The following is an 18,910-nucleotide window of genomic DNA, read 5'->3' on the forward strand; positions in this document are numbered from 1 at the left end:
GAAAACTAAAATGAGAATTGCCCACTTGCTATATCCCACTCTCAAACATAAAATCACAAACCCGCAAGATATAGCTAACCAGTTCGCTGATTAGTACAGTAACTTATACAACATTAAAGATGACCCCTCCACATACCAACCTACACACAAAAACATCCAAAACTTCCTTCAAAAATTAAAGTTACCAGCGTTATCAGAGCCCCAACTTCTCTCATTAAATTCCCCGTTCACTATACCTGAAATAGAAGCTGCCATAGAAACACTACCGAATGGCAAATCACCTGGACCTGATGTGTTCCCAAACTAATATTTCAAAACATTCAGATCTCACCTAGCTCCACACTTACAAACAGTCTTTACAAAAGCAGCAAACACAGCAACATTTCCCCCAGAGATGCTACAAGCATACATAGTCACCCTACCCAAACCAGGTAAAGAACCTAATACACCACCCAACTTTCGTCCAATATCTCTCCTAAATACCGATGTCAAAATTTACGCCAAACTAATAGCCCAACGAATAGCTGACTATATTCCATTTCTGATTCAAAGAGTTCAGATGGGCTTCGTGAGGGGGAGACAAACCTCAGATGCTACAAGGAGAATAATCAACATTATTCACCATGTTGAAAAAACAAAAACGCCTTCTCTGCTGCTTTCCATAGATGCAGAGAAGGCGTTTGATAGAGTAAACTGGAATTACATGTCAATGACCTTGTCTAAATTTGGACTTTGTGGCCATATATGGAATACAGTTCTGGCCTTGTACTCTTGTCCCTCGGCACAGGTGTATACGTCCAGCATGCTCTCCATTCCATTTCAAATAACGAATGGAACTCGCCAGGGTTGTCCTTTTATCTTCGACGATTTTTAATCTCATAATTGAACCCCTGGCAGAGGCCTTTAGATCACATGCTAACATAACTGGTTTCCAATTCTGAGCTACTCCACATGTTATCAATTTATTTGCAGATGATGTGATATTGTTATTAACAAATCCACGAACCTCACTCCCTATAACACATGAAACACTGAAATCCTTTGGTGACGTATCATATTATAAGGTGAACTGCTCTAAATCCCTCATCCTTGATCTAGGTATACCCGCCAATGACCGTATTAAATTACAACAATCGCTTCCGTACACTTGGAGCTCCAAAGGTACACCATACCTAGGCAATACCCTGACTAACCACACCGGCTCCCTAATGAATACTAACTTGAAACCACTTCTAACCAAAAAAGTGACCCAAACCAACAACATATCCAAACATGAATTATCCTGGATGGGCAGATTAGCAGCATTTAAAATGCAAATTCTCCCGTAAATCCTATATATTTTTAGAGTACTCCCGATTACCATCTCAAATCCCTCTCTAGTCTCCAATGGACACTCTTGTGGGGCAAAAAAAAAGCAAGATGCTCACAATCCACTCTAATTCCTCATAAACAAGCAGGAGGGGTGGGACTAATAGATGTTCACGATTATACGTGGGCAACTAGACTGGACCAATTCAAGTACTGGTTTTCTTCCACTGAGGTACCGCTGTGGGTGGAGATTGAAAAATCCTTAGCTCCTGTATCAGCCCTACCATCGGTCCTAATGGGAGATAGTTGGATACCCTGGAATCTTAAGAATCTACCCCCCACTAGGGATGAGCTTCGTGTTCAAGTCGAACCCATGATCGACTCGAACATCTGCTATTCGATTCACCAAATTGCGAACGATATGGGCCATTCGCGCCAAATTCGTGTGGCATCGCAGTGCATTGCGGGCTGATGATTGGCCAAGCATGCACTATGACCCACATGCTTGGCCAATCACAGCACCTTCTGTAGAGAGAGCTGTAATTGGCCAAAGCCAGGGTGGCTTTGGCCAATTATGGATCAGGGGGGTTAGAAATTGCCCCACACTATATAAGGCCACCTGCATGGCGGACCTGTGTAGTATGGTCCGGCATGACAGAGAGATAGACAGAGAGAGAGACAGTGTCATTTGATTTAAGTTAGATAGATTAGGCAGGACAGTCAGTCAGTTAGCTGCACTTACAGTGTATTGTGTGTATATATATGCATCCCAGGTGTTGTATGTGTGTATATGTGTGTGTATATATATATATATATATATATATATATATATATATATATATATATATATATATATATATATATATATGTGTGTGTGTGTGTGTGTGTGTGTGTGTGTATATATGTATATGTGTATGTATATATATATATATATATATATATATATATATATATATTGTATTTAGTTAAGCTAGATCCGTTCCTGTTATCTTCCTACTGACAGGCAGGCTTGTGTTGTTACAGTATTTACAGCTACCTGAAGAAAATTGCTGATGTTCTTTTGATCCTATTAGTACCACAGTCAGGCAGCTAGACAATTTACAATTAGTGTAGTGCGTCCTCCTCACAGTGTTCAGCTAAAGCTACAAGTTAGTGTAGTACGTCCTCCTCACAGTGTTCAGCTAAAACTACAAGTTAGTGTAGTGCGTCCTCTGAACAGTGTTCAGCTAAAGCTACAAGTTAGTGTAGTGCACAGTGTTCAGCTAAAGCTACAAGTTAGTGAAATGTGTCCTCCTCACAGTGCTCAGCTAAAGCTACAAGTTAGTTTAGTGTGACCTCCTCACAGTGTTCAGCTAAAACTACAAGTTAGTGTAGTGCGTCTTCTGAACAGTGTTCAGCTAAAGCTACAAGTTAGTGTAGAGCGTCCTCTTCACAGTGTTCAGCTAAAGCTACAAGTTAGTGTAGTGCGTCCTCTGAACATTGTTCAGCTAAAGCTACAAGTTAGTTTAGTGTGACCTCTGCACAGTGTTCAGCTAAAGCTACAAGTTAGTGTAGTGCGTCCTCCTCGCAGTGTTCAGCTAAAGCTACAAGTTAGTGTAGTGCGTCCTCTGAACAGTGTTTAGCTAAAGCTATAAATTAGTGTAGTGCATCCTCCTCACAGTGTTCAGCTAAAACTACAAGTTAGTGTAGTGCAACTTCTGCACAGTGTTCAGCTAAAGCTACAAGTTACTGTAGAGCATCCTCTTCACAGTGTTCAGTTAAAGCTCCAAGTTAGTGTAGTGCGTCCTCTGAACAGTGTTCAGCTAAAGCTACAAGTTAGTTTAGTGTGACCTCTGCACAGTGTTCAGCTACAGCTACTAGTTAGTGCAGTGCGTCCTCCTAACAGTGTTCAACTAAAGCTACAAGTTGGTGTAGTGTGTCCTCTGAACAGTGTTCAGCTAAAGCTACAAGTTAGTGTAGTGTGTCCTCCTCACAATGGTCAGCTAAAACTACAAGTTATTGTAGTGCAACTTCTGCACAGTGTTCAGCTAAAGCTACAAGTTAGTGTAGTGTAACCTCCTCACAGTGTTCAGCTAAAACTACAAGTTAGTGTAGTGCGTCCCCTGAACAATGTTCAGCTAAAGCTACAAGTTAGTGTAGTGCGACCTCTGCACAGTGTTCAGCTAAAGCTACAAGTTAGTGTAGTGCGTCCTCTTCACAGTGTTCAGCTAAAGCTACAAGTTAGTGTAGTGTGTCCTCTGAACAGAATTCAGTGAAAGCTACAAGTTAGTTTAGTGTGACTTCTGCACAGTGTTAAGCTAAAGGTACAAGTTAGTATAGTGTGTCCTCCTCACAGTGTTCAGCTAAAGCTACAAGTTAGTTTAGAGTGATCTCCTCACAGTGTCCAGCTAAAGCTACAGGTTAGTTTAGTGTGACCTCTGCACAGTGTTCAGCTAAAGCTACAATTTAGTGTAGTGCGTCCTCCTCAGTGTTCAGCTAAAGTTACAAGTTAGTTTAGTGTGACCTCTGCACAGTGTTCAGCTAAAACTACAAGTTAGTGTAATGCTTCCTCCTCACACTGTTCAGCTAAAGCTACAAGTTAGTGTAGTGTACAGTGTTCAGCTAAAGCTACAAGTTAGTGTAGAGCACAGTGTTCAGCTAAAGCTACAAGTTAGTGTAGTGTGTCCTCCTCACAGTGTTCAGCTAAAGCTACAAGTTAGTTTAGTGTAACCTCTGCACAGTGTTCAGCTAAAGCTACAAGTTAGTGTAGTGCAACTTGTGGACAGTGTTCAGCTAAACCTACAAGTTAGTGTAGTGCGTCCTCCTCACAGTGTTCAGCTAAAGCTACAAGTTAGTGTAGTGCGTCCTCCTCACAGTGTTCAGCTAAAACTACAAGTTAATGTAGTGCAACTTCTGCACAGTGTTCAGCTAAAGCTACAAGTTAGTTTAGAGTGACCTCTGCACAGTATTTAGCTAAAGCTACAAGATAGTGTAGTGAGTCCTCCTCACAGTGTTCAGCTAAAGCTACAAGTTAGTGTAGTGCGTCCTCCTCACAGTGTCCAGCTAAAACTACAAGTTTGTGTAGTGTGCCCACTGAACAGTGAGCAGCTAAAGCTACAAGTTAGTGTAGTGCACAATGTTCAGCTAAAGCTACAAGTTAGTGTAGTGCGTCCTCCTCACTGTGTTCAGCTAAAGCTACAAGTTAGTGTAGTGCGACCTCTGCACAGAGTTCAGCTAAAGCTACAAGTTAGTGTAGTGCGTCCTCTGAACAGTGTTCAGCTAAAGCTACAAGTTAGTGTAGTGCGTACTCTGCACAGTGTTCAGCTAAAGGTACAAGTTAGTATAGTGCGTCCTCCTCACATTGTTCAGCTAAAGCTACAAGTTAGTTTAGAGTGACCTCCTCACACTGTTCAGCTAAAGCTACAGGTTAGTTTAGTGTGACCTCTGCACAGTGTTCAGCTAAAGCTACAATTTAGTGTAGTGCGTCCTCCTCACAGTGTTCAGCTAAAGTTACAAGTTAGTTTAATGTGACCTCTGCACAGTGTTCAGCTAAAACTACAAGTTAGTGTAGTGTGTCCTCCTCACTGTGTTCAGCTAAAGCTACAAGTTAGTGTAGTGCAACTTCTGCACAGTGTTCAGCTAAAGCTACAATTTAGTGTAGTGCATCCTCCTCACAGTGTTCAGCTAAAGCTACAATTTAGTGTAGTGCGTCCTCCTCACAGTGTTCAGCTAAAACTGCAAGTTAGTGTAATGCTTCCTCCTCACACTGTTCAGCTAAAGCTACAAGTTAGTGTAGTGCACAGTGTTCAGCTAAAGCTACAAGTTAGTGTAGAGCACAGTGTTCAGCTAAAGCTACAAGTTAGTGTAGTGTGTCCTCCTCACAGTGTTCAGCTAAAGCTACAAGTTAGTTTAGTGTAACCTCTGCACAGTGTTCAACTAAAGCTACAAGTTAGTGTAGTGCAACTTGAGGACAGTGTTCAGCTAAACCTACAAGTTAGTGTAGTGCGTCCTCTAAACAGTGTTAAGCTAAAGCTACTAGTTAGTGTAGTGCACAGTGTTCAGCTAAAGCTACAAGTTAGTGTAGTATGTCCTCCTCAAGGTGTTCAGCTAAAGCTACAAGTTAGTGTAGTGCGTCCTCTGAACAGAGTTCAGCTAAAGCTACAAGTTAGTGTAGAGCGTCCTCTTCACAGTGTTCAGCTAAAGCTACAAGTTAGTGTAGTGCGTCCTCTGAACAATGTAAAGCTAAAGCTACAAGTTAGTTTAGTGTGACCGCTGCACAGTGTTCAGCTAAAGCTACAAGTTAGTGTAGTGCGTCCTCCTCGCAGTGTTCAGCTAAAGCTATAAGTTAGTGTAGTGCGTCCTCCTCGCAGTGTTCAGCTAAAGCTACAAATTAGTGTAGTGCGTCCTCCTCACAGTGTTCAGCTAAAACTACAAGTTAGTGTAGTGCAACTTCTGCACAGTGTTCAGCTAAAGCTACCAGTTAGTGTAGTGTCCTCCTCATAGTGTTCAGCTAAAGCTACAAGTTAGTGTAGTGCGACTTCTGCACAATTTTCAGCTAAAGCTACAAGTTTAATGTAGTGCGTCCTCTGAACAGTGTTCAGCTAAAGCTACAAGTTAGTGTAGAGCGTCCTCTTCACAGTGTTCAGCTAAAGCTACAAGTTAGTGTAGTGTGTCCTCTGAACAGAATTCAGTGAAAGCTACAAGTTAGTTTAGTGTTACTTCTGCACAATGTTCAGCTAAAGCTACAAGTTAGTGTAGTGCATCCTCTGAACAGAGTTCAGCTAAAGCTACAAGTTAGTGTAGAGCGTCCTCTTCACAGTGTTCAGCTAAAGCTACAAGTTAGTGTAGTGCGTCCTCTTCACAGTGTTCAGCTAAAGCTACAAGTTAGTGTAGTGCATCCTCTGAACAGTGTTTAGCTAAAGCTACAAATTAGTGTAGTGTGTCCTCACAGTGTTCAGCTAAAACTACAAGTTAGTGTAGTTTAATTTCTGCACAGTGTTCAGCTGAATCTACAAGTTAGTGTAGTGTGTCCTCCTCACAGTGTTCAGCTAAAGCTACAAGTTAGTGTAGTGCGTCCTCCTCACTGTGTTCAGCTAAAACTACAAGTTCGTGTAGTGTGTCCTCTGAACAGTGAACAGCTAAAGCTACAAGTTAGTGTAGAGTGACCTCTGCACAGTGTTCAGCTAAAGCTACAAGTTAGTGTAGTGCGTCCTCTGAACAGTGTTCAGCTAAAGCTACAAGTTAGTGTAGTGCATCCTCTGAACAGTATTCATCTAAAGCTACAAGTTAGTATAGTGAGTCCTCCTCACAGTGTTCAGCTAAAGCCACAAGTTAGTGTAGTGCGTACTCTGCACAGTGTTCAGCTAAAGCTACAAGTTAGTGTAGTGCGTCCTCCTCACAGTGTTCAGCTAAAACTACAAGTTAGTGAAGTGCATCCTCTTAACAGTGTTCAGCTAAAGGTACAAGTTAGTATAGTGCGTCCTCCTCACAGTGTTCAGCTAAAGCTACAGGTTAGTTTAGTGAGACCTCTGCACAGTGTTAAGCTAAAGCTACAATTTAGTGTAGTGCATCCTCCTCACAGTGTTCAGCTAAAGCTACAAGTTAGTTTAGTGTGACCTCTGCACAGTGTTCAGCTAAAACTACAAGTTAGTGTAGTGTGTCCCTCTCACAGTGTTCAGCTAAAGCTACAAGTTAGTGTAGTGCAACTTCTGCACAGTGTTCAGCTAAAGCTACAATTTAGTGTAGTGCGTCCTCACAGTGTTCAGCTAAAGTTACAAGTTAGTTTTGTGTGACCTCTGCACAGTGTTCAGCTAAAGCTACAAGTTAGTTTAGTGTAACCTCTGCACAGTGTTCAGCTAAAGCTACAAGTTAGTGTAGTGAAACTTCTGGACAGTGTTCAGCTAAACCTACAAGTTAGTGTATTGCGTCCTCCTCACAGTGTTCAGCTAAAGCTACAAGTTAGTGTAGTGCGTTCTCCTCACAGTGTTCAGCTAAATCTACAAGTTAATGTAGTGCAACTTCTGCACAGTGTTCAGCTAAAGCTACAAGTTAGTTTAGAGTGACCTCTGCACAGTATTTAGCTAAAGCTACAAGTTAGTGTAGTGCGTCCTCCTCACAGTGTTCAGCTAAAACTACAAGTTAGTATAGTGCATCCTCTAAACAGTGTTAAGCTAAAGCTAATTGTTAGTGTAGTGCACAGTGTTCAGCTAAAGCTACAAGTTAGTGTAGTACGTCCTCCTCACGGTGTTCAGCTAAAGCTACAAGTTAGTTTAGTGTGACCTCTGCACAGTGTTCAGCTAAAGCTACAAGTTAGTGTAATGCGTCCTCCTCGCAGTGTTCAGCTAAAGCTACAAGTTAGTGTAGTGCGTCCTCCTCGCAGTGTTCAGCTGAAGCTACAAATTAGTGTAGTGCGTCCTCCTCACAGTGTTCAGCTAAAACTACAAGTTAGTGTAGTGCAACTTCTGCACAGTGTTCAGCTAAAGCTACCAGTTAGTGTAGTGTGTCCTCCTCACAGTGTTCAGCTAAAGCTACAAGTTAGTGTAGTGCGACTTCTGCACAATGTTCAGCTAAAGCTACAAGTTAGTGTAATGCGTCCTCTGAACAGTGTTCAGCTAAAGCTACAAGTTAGTGTAGAGCGTCCTCTTCACAGTGTTCAGCTAAAGCTACAAGTTAGTGTAGTGTGTCCTCTGAACAGAATTCAGTGAAAGCTACAAGTTAGTTTAATGTGACCTCTGTACAGTGTTTAGCTAAAGCTACAAGTTAGTGTAGTGTGTCCTCCTCACAGTGTTCAGCTAAAACTACAAGTTAGTGTAGTTCAATTTCTGCACAGTGTTCAGCTAAATCTACAAGTTAGTATAGTGTGTCCTCCTCACAGTGTTCAGCTAAAGCTACAAGTTAGTGTAGTGCGTCCTCCTCACTGTGTTCAGCTAAAACTACAAGTTAATGTAGTGCAACTTCTGCACAGTGTTCAGCTAAAGCTACAAGTTAGTGTAATGCGTCCTCCTCACTGTGTTCAGCTAAAGCTACAAGTTAGTTTAGTGTGACCTCCTCACAGTGTTCAGCTAAAACTACAAGTTAGTGTAGTGCGTCCTCTGAACAGTGTTCAGTTAAAGCTACAAGTTAGTTTAGAGTGACCTCCTCACAGTGTTCAACTAAAGCTACAGGTTAGTTTAGTGTGACCTCTGCACAGTGTTCAGCTAAAGCTACAATTTAATGTAGTGCGTCCTCCTCACAGTGTTCAGCTAAAGTTACAAGTTAGTTTTGTGTGACCTCTGCACAGTGTTCAGCTAAAACTACAAGTTAGTGTAGTGTGTCCTCCTCACAGTGTTCAGCTAAAGCTACAAGTTAGTGTAGTGCATCCTCCTCACAGTGTTCAGCTAAAGATACAAGTTAGTGTAGTGCATCCTCCTCACAGTGTTCAGCTAAAGCTACAATTTAGTGTAGTGCGTCCTCACAGTGTTCAGCTAAAACTACAAGTTAGTGTAGTGCGTCCTCTGAACAGCGTTCAGCTAAAGCTACAAGTTAGTGTAGTATGACCTCTGCACAGTGTTCAGCTAAAGCTACAAGTTAGTGTAGTGCATCCTCTGAACAGTGTTCAGCTAAAGCTACAAGTTAGTGTAGTGTATCCTCTGAAAAGTATTCAGCTAAAGCTACAAGTTAGTATAGTGCGTCCTCCTCACAGTGTTCAGCTAAAGCCACAAGTTAGTGTAGTGCGTCCTCCTCACAGTGTTCAGCTAAAGCTACAAGTTAGTGTAGTGCATCCTCCTCACAGTGTTCAGCTAAAACTACAAGTTAGTGAAGTGCGTCCTCCTCACAGTGTTCAGCTAAAGCTACAAGTTAGTGTAGTGCTTCCTCCTCACACTGTTCAGCTAAAGCTACAAATTAGTGTAGTGCACAGTGTTCAGCTAAAGCTACAAGTTAGTGTAGAGCACAGTGTTCAGCTAAAGCTACAAGTTAGTGTAGTGTGACCTCCTCACAGTGTTCAGCTAAAACTACAAGTTAGTGTAGTGCGTCCTCTGAACAGCGTTCAGCTAAAGCTACAAGTTAGTGTAGTGCGACCTCTGCACAGTGTTCAGCTAAAGCTACAAGTTAGTGTAGTGCATCCTCTGAACAGTATTCAGCTAAAGCTACAAGTTAGTATAGGGCGTCCTCCTCACAGTGTTCAGCTAAAGCCACAAGTTAGTGTAGTGTGTCCACTGAACAGTGTTCAGCTAAAGCTACAAGTTAGTGTAGTGTGTCCTCCTCACGGTGTTCAGCTAAAGCTACAAGTTAGTGTAGTATGACCTCTGCACAGTGTTCAGCTAAAGCTACAAGTTAGTGTAGTGCGTCCTCTGAACAGTGTTCAGCTAAAGCTACAAGTTAGTGTAGTGCATCCTCTGAAAAGTATTCAGCTAAAGCTACAAGTTAGTATAGTGCGTCCTCCTCACAGTGTTCAGCTAAAGCCACAAGTTAGTGTAGTGCGTCCTCCTCACAGTGTTCAGCTAAAGCTACAAGTTAGTGTAGTGCATCCTCCTCACAGTGTTCAGCTAAAACTACAAGTTAGTGAAGTGCGTCCTCCTCACAGTGTTCAGCTAAAGCTACAAGTTAGTGTAGTGCTTCCTCCTCACACTGTTCAGCTAAAGCTACAAGTTAGTGTAGTGCACAGTGTTCAGCTAAAGCTACAAGTTAGTGTAGAGCACAGTGTTCAGCTAAAGCTACAAGTTAGTGTAGTGTGTCCTCCTCACAGTGTTCAGCTAAAGCTACAAGTTAGTTTAGTGTAACTTCTGCACAGTGTTCAGCTAAAGCTACAAATTAGTGTAGTGCAACTTGTGGACAGTGTTCAGCTAAAGCTACAAGTTAGTGTAGTGCGTCCTCCTCACAGTGTTCAGCTAAAGCTACAAGTTAGTGTAGTGCATCCTCCTCACAGTGTTCAGCTAAAGCTACAAGTTAGTGCAGTTCGTCCTCCTCACAGTGTTCAGCTAAAAATACAAGTTAATGTAGTGCAACTTCTGCACAGTGTTCAGCTAAAGCTACAAGTTAGTTTAGAGTGACCTCTGCACAGTGTTCAGCTAAAGCTACAAGTTAGTGTAGTGCGTCCTCCTCACAGTGTTCAGCTAAAGCTACAAGTTAGTGTAGTGCGTCCTCCTCACAGTGTTCAGCTAAAGCTACAAGTTAGTGCAGTTCGTCCTCCTCACAGTGTTCAGCTAAAAATACAAGTTAATGTAGTGCAACTTCTGCACAGTGTTCAGCTAAAGCTACAAGTTAGTTTAGAGTGACCTCTGCACAGTATTTAGCTAAAACTACAAGTTAGTGTAGTGCGTCCTCTGAACAGCGTTCAGCTAAAGCTACAAGTTAGTGTAGTATGACCTCTGCACAGTGTTCAGCTAAAGCTACAAGTTAGTGTAGTGCATCCTCTGAAAAGTATTCAGCTAAAGCTACAAGTTAGTATAGTGCGTCCTCCTCACAGTGTTCAGCTAAAGCCACAAGTTAGTGTAGTGCGTCCTCCTCACAGTGTTCAGCTAAAGCTACAAGTTAGTGTAGTGCATCCTCCTCACAGTGTTCAGCTAAAACTACAAGTTAGTGAAGTGCGTCCTCCTCACAGTGTTCAGCTAAAGCTACAAGTTAGTGTAGTGCTTCCTCCTCACACTGTTCAGCTAAAGCTACAAGTTAGTGTAGTGCACAGTGTTCAGCTAAAGCTACAAGTTAGTGTAGAGCACAGTGTTCAGCTAAAGCTACAAGTTAGTGTAGTGTGACCTCCTCACAGTGTTCAGCTAAAACTACAAGTTAGTGTAGTGCGTCCTCTGAACAGCGTTCAGCTAAAGCTACAAGTTAGTGTAGTGCGACCTCTGAACAGTATTCAGCTAAAGCTACAAGTTAGTGTAGTGCATCCTCTGAACAGTATTCAGCTAAAGCTACAAGTTAGTGTAGTGCATCCTCTGAACAGTATTCAGCTAAAGCTACAAGTTAGTGTAGTGTGTCCTCATCACGGTGTTCAGCTAAAGCTACAAGTTAGTGTAGTATGACCTCTGCACAGTGTTCAGCTAAAGCTACAAGTTAGTGTAGTGCGTCCTCTGAACAGTGTTCAGCTAAAGCTACAAGTTAGTGTAGTGCATCCTCTGAAAAGTATTCAGCTAAAGCTACAAGTTAGTATAGTGCGTCCTCCTCACAGTGTTCAGCTAAAGCCACAAGTTAGTGTAGTGCGTCCTCCTCACAGTGTTCAGCTAAAGCTACAAGTTAGTGTAGTCCATCCTCCTCACAGTGTTCAGCTAAAACTACAAGTTAGTGAAGTGCGTCCTCCTCACTGTGTTCAGCTAAAGCTACAAGTTAGTGTAGTGCTTCCTCCTCACACTGTTCAGATAAAGCTACAAGTTAGTGTAGTGCACAGTGTTCAGCTAAAGCTACAAGTTAGTGTAGAGCACAGTGTTCAGCTAAAGCTACAAGTTAGTGTAGTGTGTCCTCCTCACAGTGTTCAGCTAAAGCTACAAGATAGTTTAGTGTAACTTCTGCACAGTGTTCAGCTAAAGCTACAAATTAGTGTAGTGCAACTTGTGGACAGTGTTCATCTAAAGCTTCAAGTTAGTGTAGTGCGTCCTCCTCACAGTGTTCAGCTAAAGCTACAAGTTAGTGTAGTGCGTCCTCCTCACAGTGTTCAGCTAAAGCTACAAGTTAGTGCAGTTCGTCCTCCTCACAGTGTTCAGCTAAAAATACAAGTTAATGTAGTGCAACTTCTGCACAGTGTTCAGCTAAAGCTACAAGTTAGTTTAGAGTGACCTCTGCACAGTATTTAGCAAAAGCTACAAGTTAGTGTATTGCGTCCTCCTCACAGTGTTCAGCTAAAACTACAAGTTAGTGAAGTGCGTCCTCCTCACATTGTTCAGCTAAAGCTACAAGTTAGTGTAGTGCGTCCTCCTCACAGTGTTCAGCTAAAGCTACAAGTTAGTGCAGTTCGTCCTCCTCACAGTGTTCAGCTAAAAATACAAGTTAATGTAGTGCAACTTCTGCACAGTGTTCAGCTAAAGCTACAAGTTAGTTTAGAGTGACCTCTGCACAGTATTTAGCAAAAGCTACAAGTTAGTGTATTGCGTCCTCCTCACAGTGTTCAGCTAAAACTACAAGTTAGTGAAGTGCGTCCTCCTCACAGTGTTCAGCTAAAGCTACAAGTTAGTGTAGTGCTTCCTCCTCACACTGTTCAGCTAAAGCTACAAATTAGTGTAGTGCACAGTGTTCAGCTAAAGCTACAAGTTAGTGTAGAGCACAGTGTTCAGCTAAAGCTACAAGTTAGTGTAGTGTGACCTCCTCACAGTGTTCAGCTAAAACTACAAGTTAGTGTAGTGCGTCCTCTGAACAGCGTTCAGCTAAAGCTACAAGTTAGTGTAGTGCGACCTCTGCACAGTGTTCAGCTAAAGCTACAAGTTAGTGTAGTGCATCCTCTGAACAGTATTCAGCTAAAGCTACAAGTTAGTATAGGGCGTCCTCCTCACAGTGTTCAGCTAAAGCCACAAGTTAGTGTAGTGTGTCCACTGAACAGTGTTCAGCTAAAGCTACAAGTTAGTGTAGTGTGTCCTCCTCACGGTGTTCAGCTAAAGCTACAAGTTAGTGTAGTATGACCTCTGCACAGTGTTCAGCTAAAGCTACAAGTTAGTGTAGTGCGTCCTCTGAACAGTGTTCAGCTAAAGCTACAAGTTAGTGTAGTGCATCCTCTGAAAAGTATTCAGCTAAAGCTACAAGTTAGTATAGTGCGTCCTCCTCACAGTGTTCAGCTAAAGCCACAAGTTAGTGTAGTGCGTCCTCCTCACAGTGTTCAGCTAAAGCTACAAGTTAGTGTAGTGCATCCTCTTCACAGTGTTCAGCTAAAACTACAAGTTAGTGAAGTGCGTCCTCCTCACAGTGTTCAGCTAAAGCTACAAGTTAGTGTAGTGCTTCCTCCTCACACTGTTCAGCTAAAGCTACAAGTTAGTGTAGTGCACAGTGTTCAGCTAAAGCTACAAGTTAGTGTAGAGCACAGTGTTCAGCTAAAGCTACAAGTTAGTGTAGTGTGTCCTCCTCACAGTGTTCAGCTAAAGCTACAAGTTAGTTTAGTGTAATTTCTGCACAGTGTTCAGCTAAAGCTACAAATTAGTGTAGTGCAACTTGTGGACAGTGTTCAGCTAAAGCTACAAGTTAGTGTAGTGCGTCCTCCTCACAGTGTTCAGCTAAAGCTACAAGTTAGTGTAGTGCATCCTCCTCACAGTGTTCAGCTAAAGCCACAAGTTAGTGCAGTTCGTCCTCCTCACAGTGTTCAGCTAAAAATACAAGTTAATGTAGTGCAACTTCTGCACAGTGTTCAGCTAAAGCTACAAGTTAGTTTAGAGTGACCTCTGCACAGTATTTAGCTAAAACTACAAGTTAGTGTAGTGCGTCCTCTGAACAGCGTTCAGCTAAAGCTACAAGTTAGTGTAGTATGACCTCTGCACAGTGTTCAGCTAAAGCTACAAGTTAGTGTAGTGCATCCTCTGAAAAGTATTCAGCTAAAGCTACAAGTTAGTATAGTGCGTCCTCCTCACAGTGTTCAGCTAAAACTACAAGTTAGTGTAGTGCGTCCTCTGAACAGCGTTCAGCTAAAGCTACAAGTTAGTGTAGTGCGACCTCTGAACAGTATTCAGCTAAAGCTACAAGTTAGTGTAGTGTATCCTCTGAACAGTATTCAGCTAAAGCTACAAGTTAGTGTAGTGCATCCTCTGAACAGTATTCAGCTAAAGCTACAAGTTAGTGTAGTGTGTCCTCATCACGGTGTTCAGCTAAAGCTACAAGTTAGTGTAGTATGACCTCTGCACAGTGTTCAGCTAAAGCTACAAGTTAGTGTAGTGCGTCCTCTGAACAGTGTTCAGCTAAAGCTACAAGTTAGTGTAGTGCATCCTCTGAAAAGTATTCAGCTAAAGCTACAAGTTAGTATAGTGCGTCCTCCTCACAGTGTTCAGCTAAAGCCACAAGTTAGTGTAGTGCGTCCTCCTCACAGTGTTCAGCTAAAGCTACAAGTTAGTGTAGTCCATCCTCCTCACAGTGTTCAGCTAAAACTACAAGTTAGTGAAGTGCGTCCTCCTCACTGTGTTCAGCTAAAGCTACAAGTTAGTGTAGTGCTTCCTCCTCACACTGTTCAGATAAAGCTACAAGTTAGTGTAGTGCACAGTGTTCAGCTAAAGCTACAAGTTAGTGTAGAGCACAGTGTTCAGCTAAAGCTACAAGTTAGTGTAATGTGTCCTCCTCACAGTGTTCAGCTAAAGCTACAAGTTAGTTTAGTGTAACTTCTGCACAGTGTTCAGCTAAAGCTACAAATTAGTGTAGTGCAACTTGTGGACAGTGTTCATCTAAAGCTTCAAGTTAGTGTAGTGCGTCCTCCTCACAGTGTTCAGCTAAAGCTACAAGTTAGTGTAGTGCGTCCTCCTCACAGTGTTCAGCTAAAGCTACAAGTTAGTGCAGTTCGTCCTCCTCACAGTGTTCAGCTAAAAATACAAGTTAATGTAGTGCAACTTCTGCACAGTGTTCAGCTAAAGCTACAAGTTAGTTTAGAGTGACCTCTGCACAGTATTTAGCAAAAGCTACAAGTTAGTGTATTGCGTCCTCCTCACAGTGTTCAGCTAAAACTACAAGTTAGTGAAGTGCGTCCTCCTCACATTGTTCAGCTAAAGCTACAAGTTAGTTTAGAGTGAAGTCCTCACAGTGTTCAGCTAAAACTACAAGTTAGTGTAGTGCTTCCTCCTCACACTGTTCAGCTAAAGCTACAAGTTAGTGTAGTGCACAGTGTTCAGCTAAAGCTACAAGTTAGTGTAGAGCACAGTGTTCAGCTAAAGCTACAAGTTAATGTAGTGTGTCCTCCTCACAGTGTTCAGCTAAAGCTACAAGTTAGTGTAGTGCGTCCTCCTCACAGTGTTCAGCTAAAACTACAAGTTAGTGTAGTGCGATTTCTGCAAAGTGTTAAGCTAAAGCTACAAGTTAGTGTAGTGCGTCCTCTGAGCAGAGTTCAGCTAAAGCTACAAGTTAGTGTAGAGCGTTCTCTTCAGTGTTCAGCTAAAGCTACAAGTTAGTGTAGTGCGTCCTCTGAACAATGTAAAGCTAAAGCTACAAGTTAGTGTAGTGCGTCCTCCTCGCAGTGTTCAGCTAAAGCTACAAGTTAGTGTAGTGCGTCCTCTGAAAACTGTTTAGCTAAAGCTACAAGTTAATGTAGTGTGTCCTCCTCACAGTGTTCAGCTAAAACTACAAGTTCGTGTACTGCAACTTCTGCACAGTGTTCAGCTAAAGCTACAAGTTAGTGTACTGTGTCCTCCTCACAGTGTTCAGCTAAAGCTACAAGTTAGTGTAGTGCGACTTCTGCACAATGTTCAGCTAAAGCTACAAGTTAGTATAGAGCATCCTCTTCACAGTGTTCAGCTAAAACTACAAGTTAGTATAGTGTGTCCTCTGAACAGAATTCAGCGAAAGCTACAAGTTAGTTTAGTGTGATTTCTGCACAGTGTTCAGCTAAAGCTACAAGTTAGTGTAGTGGGACTTCTGCAAAGTGTTAAGCTTAAGCTACAAGTTAGTGTAGTGCATCCTCTGAACAGTATTCAGCTAAAGCTACAAGTTAGTATAGTGCGTCCTCCTCACAGTGTTCAGCTAAAGCCACAAGTTAGTGTAGTGCGTCCTCTGAACAGTGTTAAGCTAAAGCTACAAGTTAGTGTAGTGTGTCCTCCTCACGGTGTTCAGCTAAAGCTACAAGTTAGTGTAGTGCGACTTCTGCACAGTGTTCAGTTAAAGTTACAAGTTAGTGTAGTGCGTCCTCCTCACAGTGTTCAGCTAAAGCCACAAGTTAGTGTAGTGTGTCCTCTGAACAGTGTTCAGCTAAAGCTACAAGTTAGTGTAGTGTGTCCTCCTCACGGTGTTCAGCTAAAGCTACAAGTTAGTGTAGTGCGACTTCTGCACAGTGTTCAGTTAAAGTTACAAGTTAGTGTAGTGCGTCCTCCTCACAGTGTTCAGCTAAAGCCACAAGTTAGTGTAGTACGTCCTCCTCACAGTGTTCAGCTAAAACTACAAGTTAATGAAGTGCGTCCTCTGAACAGTGTTCAGCTAAAGCTACAAGTTAGTGTAGAGCGTCCTCTTCACAGTGTTCAGCTAAAGCTACAAGTTAGTGTAGAGCGTCCTCTTCACAGTGTTCAGCTAAAGCTACAAGTTAGTGTAGTGCGTCCTCTTCAGTGTTCAGCTAAAGCTATAAGTTAGTTTAGTGTGACCTCTGCACATTGTTCAGCTAAATCTACAAATTAGTGTAGTGTGTCCTCCTCACAGTGTTCATCTAAAGCTACAAGTTAGTGTAGTGCGTCCTCCTCACAGTGTTCAGCTAAAACTACAAGTTAGTGTAGTGTATCCTTTGAACAGTGAACAGCTAAAGCTACAAGTTAGTGTAGTGCACAATGTTCAGCTAAAGCTACAAGTTAGTGTAGTGCGTCCTACTCACTGTGTTCAGCTAAAGTTACAAGTTAGTTTAGTGTGACCTCCTCACAGTGTTCAGCTAAAACTACAAGTTAGTGTAGTGCGTCCTCTGAACAGCGTTCAGCTAAAGCTACAAGTTAGTGTAGTGCGACCTCTGCACAGTGTTCAGCTAAAGCTACAAGTTAGTGTAGTGCATCCTCTGAACAGTATTCAGCTAAAGCTACAAATTAGTATAGTGCGTCCTCCTCACAGTGTTAAGCTAAAGCCACAAGTTAGTGTAGTGCGTCCTCTGAACAGTGTTCAGCTAAAGCTACAAGTTAGTGTAGTACGTCCTCCTCACAGTGTTCAGCTAAAACTACAAGTTAATGTAGTGCAACTTCTGCACAGTGTTCAGCTAAAGCTACAAGTTAGTTTAGAGTGACCTCTGCACAGTATTTAGCAAAAGCTACAAGTTAGTGTAGTGCGTCCTCCTCACAGTGTTCAGCTAAAACTACAAGTTAGTGTAGTGCATCCTCTAAACAGTGTTAAGCTAAAGCTACAAGTTAGTATAGTGCGTCCTCCTCACAGTGTTCAGCTAAAGCTACAAGTTAGTTTAGAGTAACCTCCTCACAGTGTTCAGCTAAAGCTACAGGTTAGTTTAGTGTGACCTCTGCACAGTAATCAGCTAAAGCTACAATTTAGTGTAGTGCAACTTGTGGACAGTGTTCAGCTAAAGCTACAAGTTAGTGTAGTGCGTCCTCCTCACAGTGTTCAGCTAAAGCTACAAGTTAGTGTAGTTCGTGCTCCTCACAGTGTTCAGCTAAAACTACAAGTTAATGTAGTGCAACTTCTGCACAGTGTTCAGCTAAAGCTACAAGTTAGTTTAGCGTGACCTCTGCACAGTATTTAGCTAAAGCTACAAGTTAGTATAGTGCGTCCTCCTCACAGTGTTCAGCTAAAACTACAAGTCAGTGTAATGCATCCTCTAAACAGTGTTAAGCTAAAGCTATAAGTTAGTGTAGTGCACAGTGTTCAGCTAAAGCTACAAGTTAGTGTAGTACGTCCTCCTCACGGTGTTCAGCTAAAGCTACAAGTTGGTTTAGTGTGACCTCCTCACAGTGTTCAGCTAAAACTACAAGTTAGTGTAATGCGTCCTCTGAACAGTGTTCAGCTAAAGCTACAAGTTAGTGTAGTGGGACTTCTGCAAAGTGTTAAGCTTAAGCTACAAGTTAGTGTAGTGCATCCTCTGAACAGTATTCAGCTAAAGCTACAAGTTAGTGTAGTGTGTCCTCCTCACGGTGTTCAGCTAAAGCTACAAGTTAGTGTAGTGCGACTTCTGCACAGTGTTCAGTTAAAGTTACAAGTTAGTGTAGTGCGTCCTCCTCACAGTGTTCAGCTAAAGCTACAAGTTAGTGTAGTACGTCCTCCTCACAGTGTTCAGCTAAAACTACAAGTTAATGAAGTGCGTCCTCTGAACAGTGTTCAGCTAAAGCTACAAGTTAGTATAGTGCGTCCTCCTCACAGTGTTCAGCTAAAGCTATAGGTTAGTTTAGTGTGACCTCTGCACAGTGTTCAGCTAAAGCTACAAGTTAGTGTAGTGCAACTTGTGGACAGTGTTCAGCTAAATCTACAAGTTATTGTAGTGCGTCCTTTTCACAGTGTTCAGCTAAAGCTACAAGTTAGTGTAGTGCGTCCTCCTCACAGTGTTCAGCTAAAGCTACAAGTTAGTGCAATTCGTCCTCCTCACAGTGTTCAGCTAAAATTACAAGTTAATGTAGTGCAACTTCTGCACAGTGTTCAGCTAAAGCTACAAGTTAGTTTAGAGTGACCTCTGCACAGTATTTAGCAAAAGCTACAAGTTAGTGTAGTGCGTCCTCCTCACAGTGTTCAGCTAAAATTACAAGTTAGTGTAGTGCACAATGTTCAGCTAAAGATACAAGTTAGTGTAGTGCGTCCTCCTCACTGTGTTCAGCTAAAGTTACAAGTTAGTTTAGTGTGACCTCCTCACAGTGTTCAGCTAAAACTACAAGTTAGTGTAGTGCGTCCTCTGAACAGCGTTCAGCTAAAGCTACAAGTTAGTGTAGTGCGACCTCTGCACAGTGTTCAGCTAAAGCTACAAGTTAGTGTAGTGCGTCCTCCTCAAAGTGTTCAGCTAAAGCTACAAGTTATGCCGCGTACACACGGTCGGACTTTTCGTCTACAAAAGTCCAACGGACGCCGATGGACT

This window comes from Aquarana catesbeiana, linkage group LG05 (genome assembly GCF_042186555.1).
Source record: "Aquarana catesbeiana isolate 2022-GZ linkage group LG05, ASM4218655v1, whole genome shotgun sequence".
Taxonomy (NCBI): Eukaryota; Metazoa; Chordata; class Amphibia; order Anura; family Ranidae; genus Aquarana; species Aquarana catesbeiana.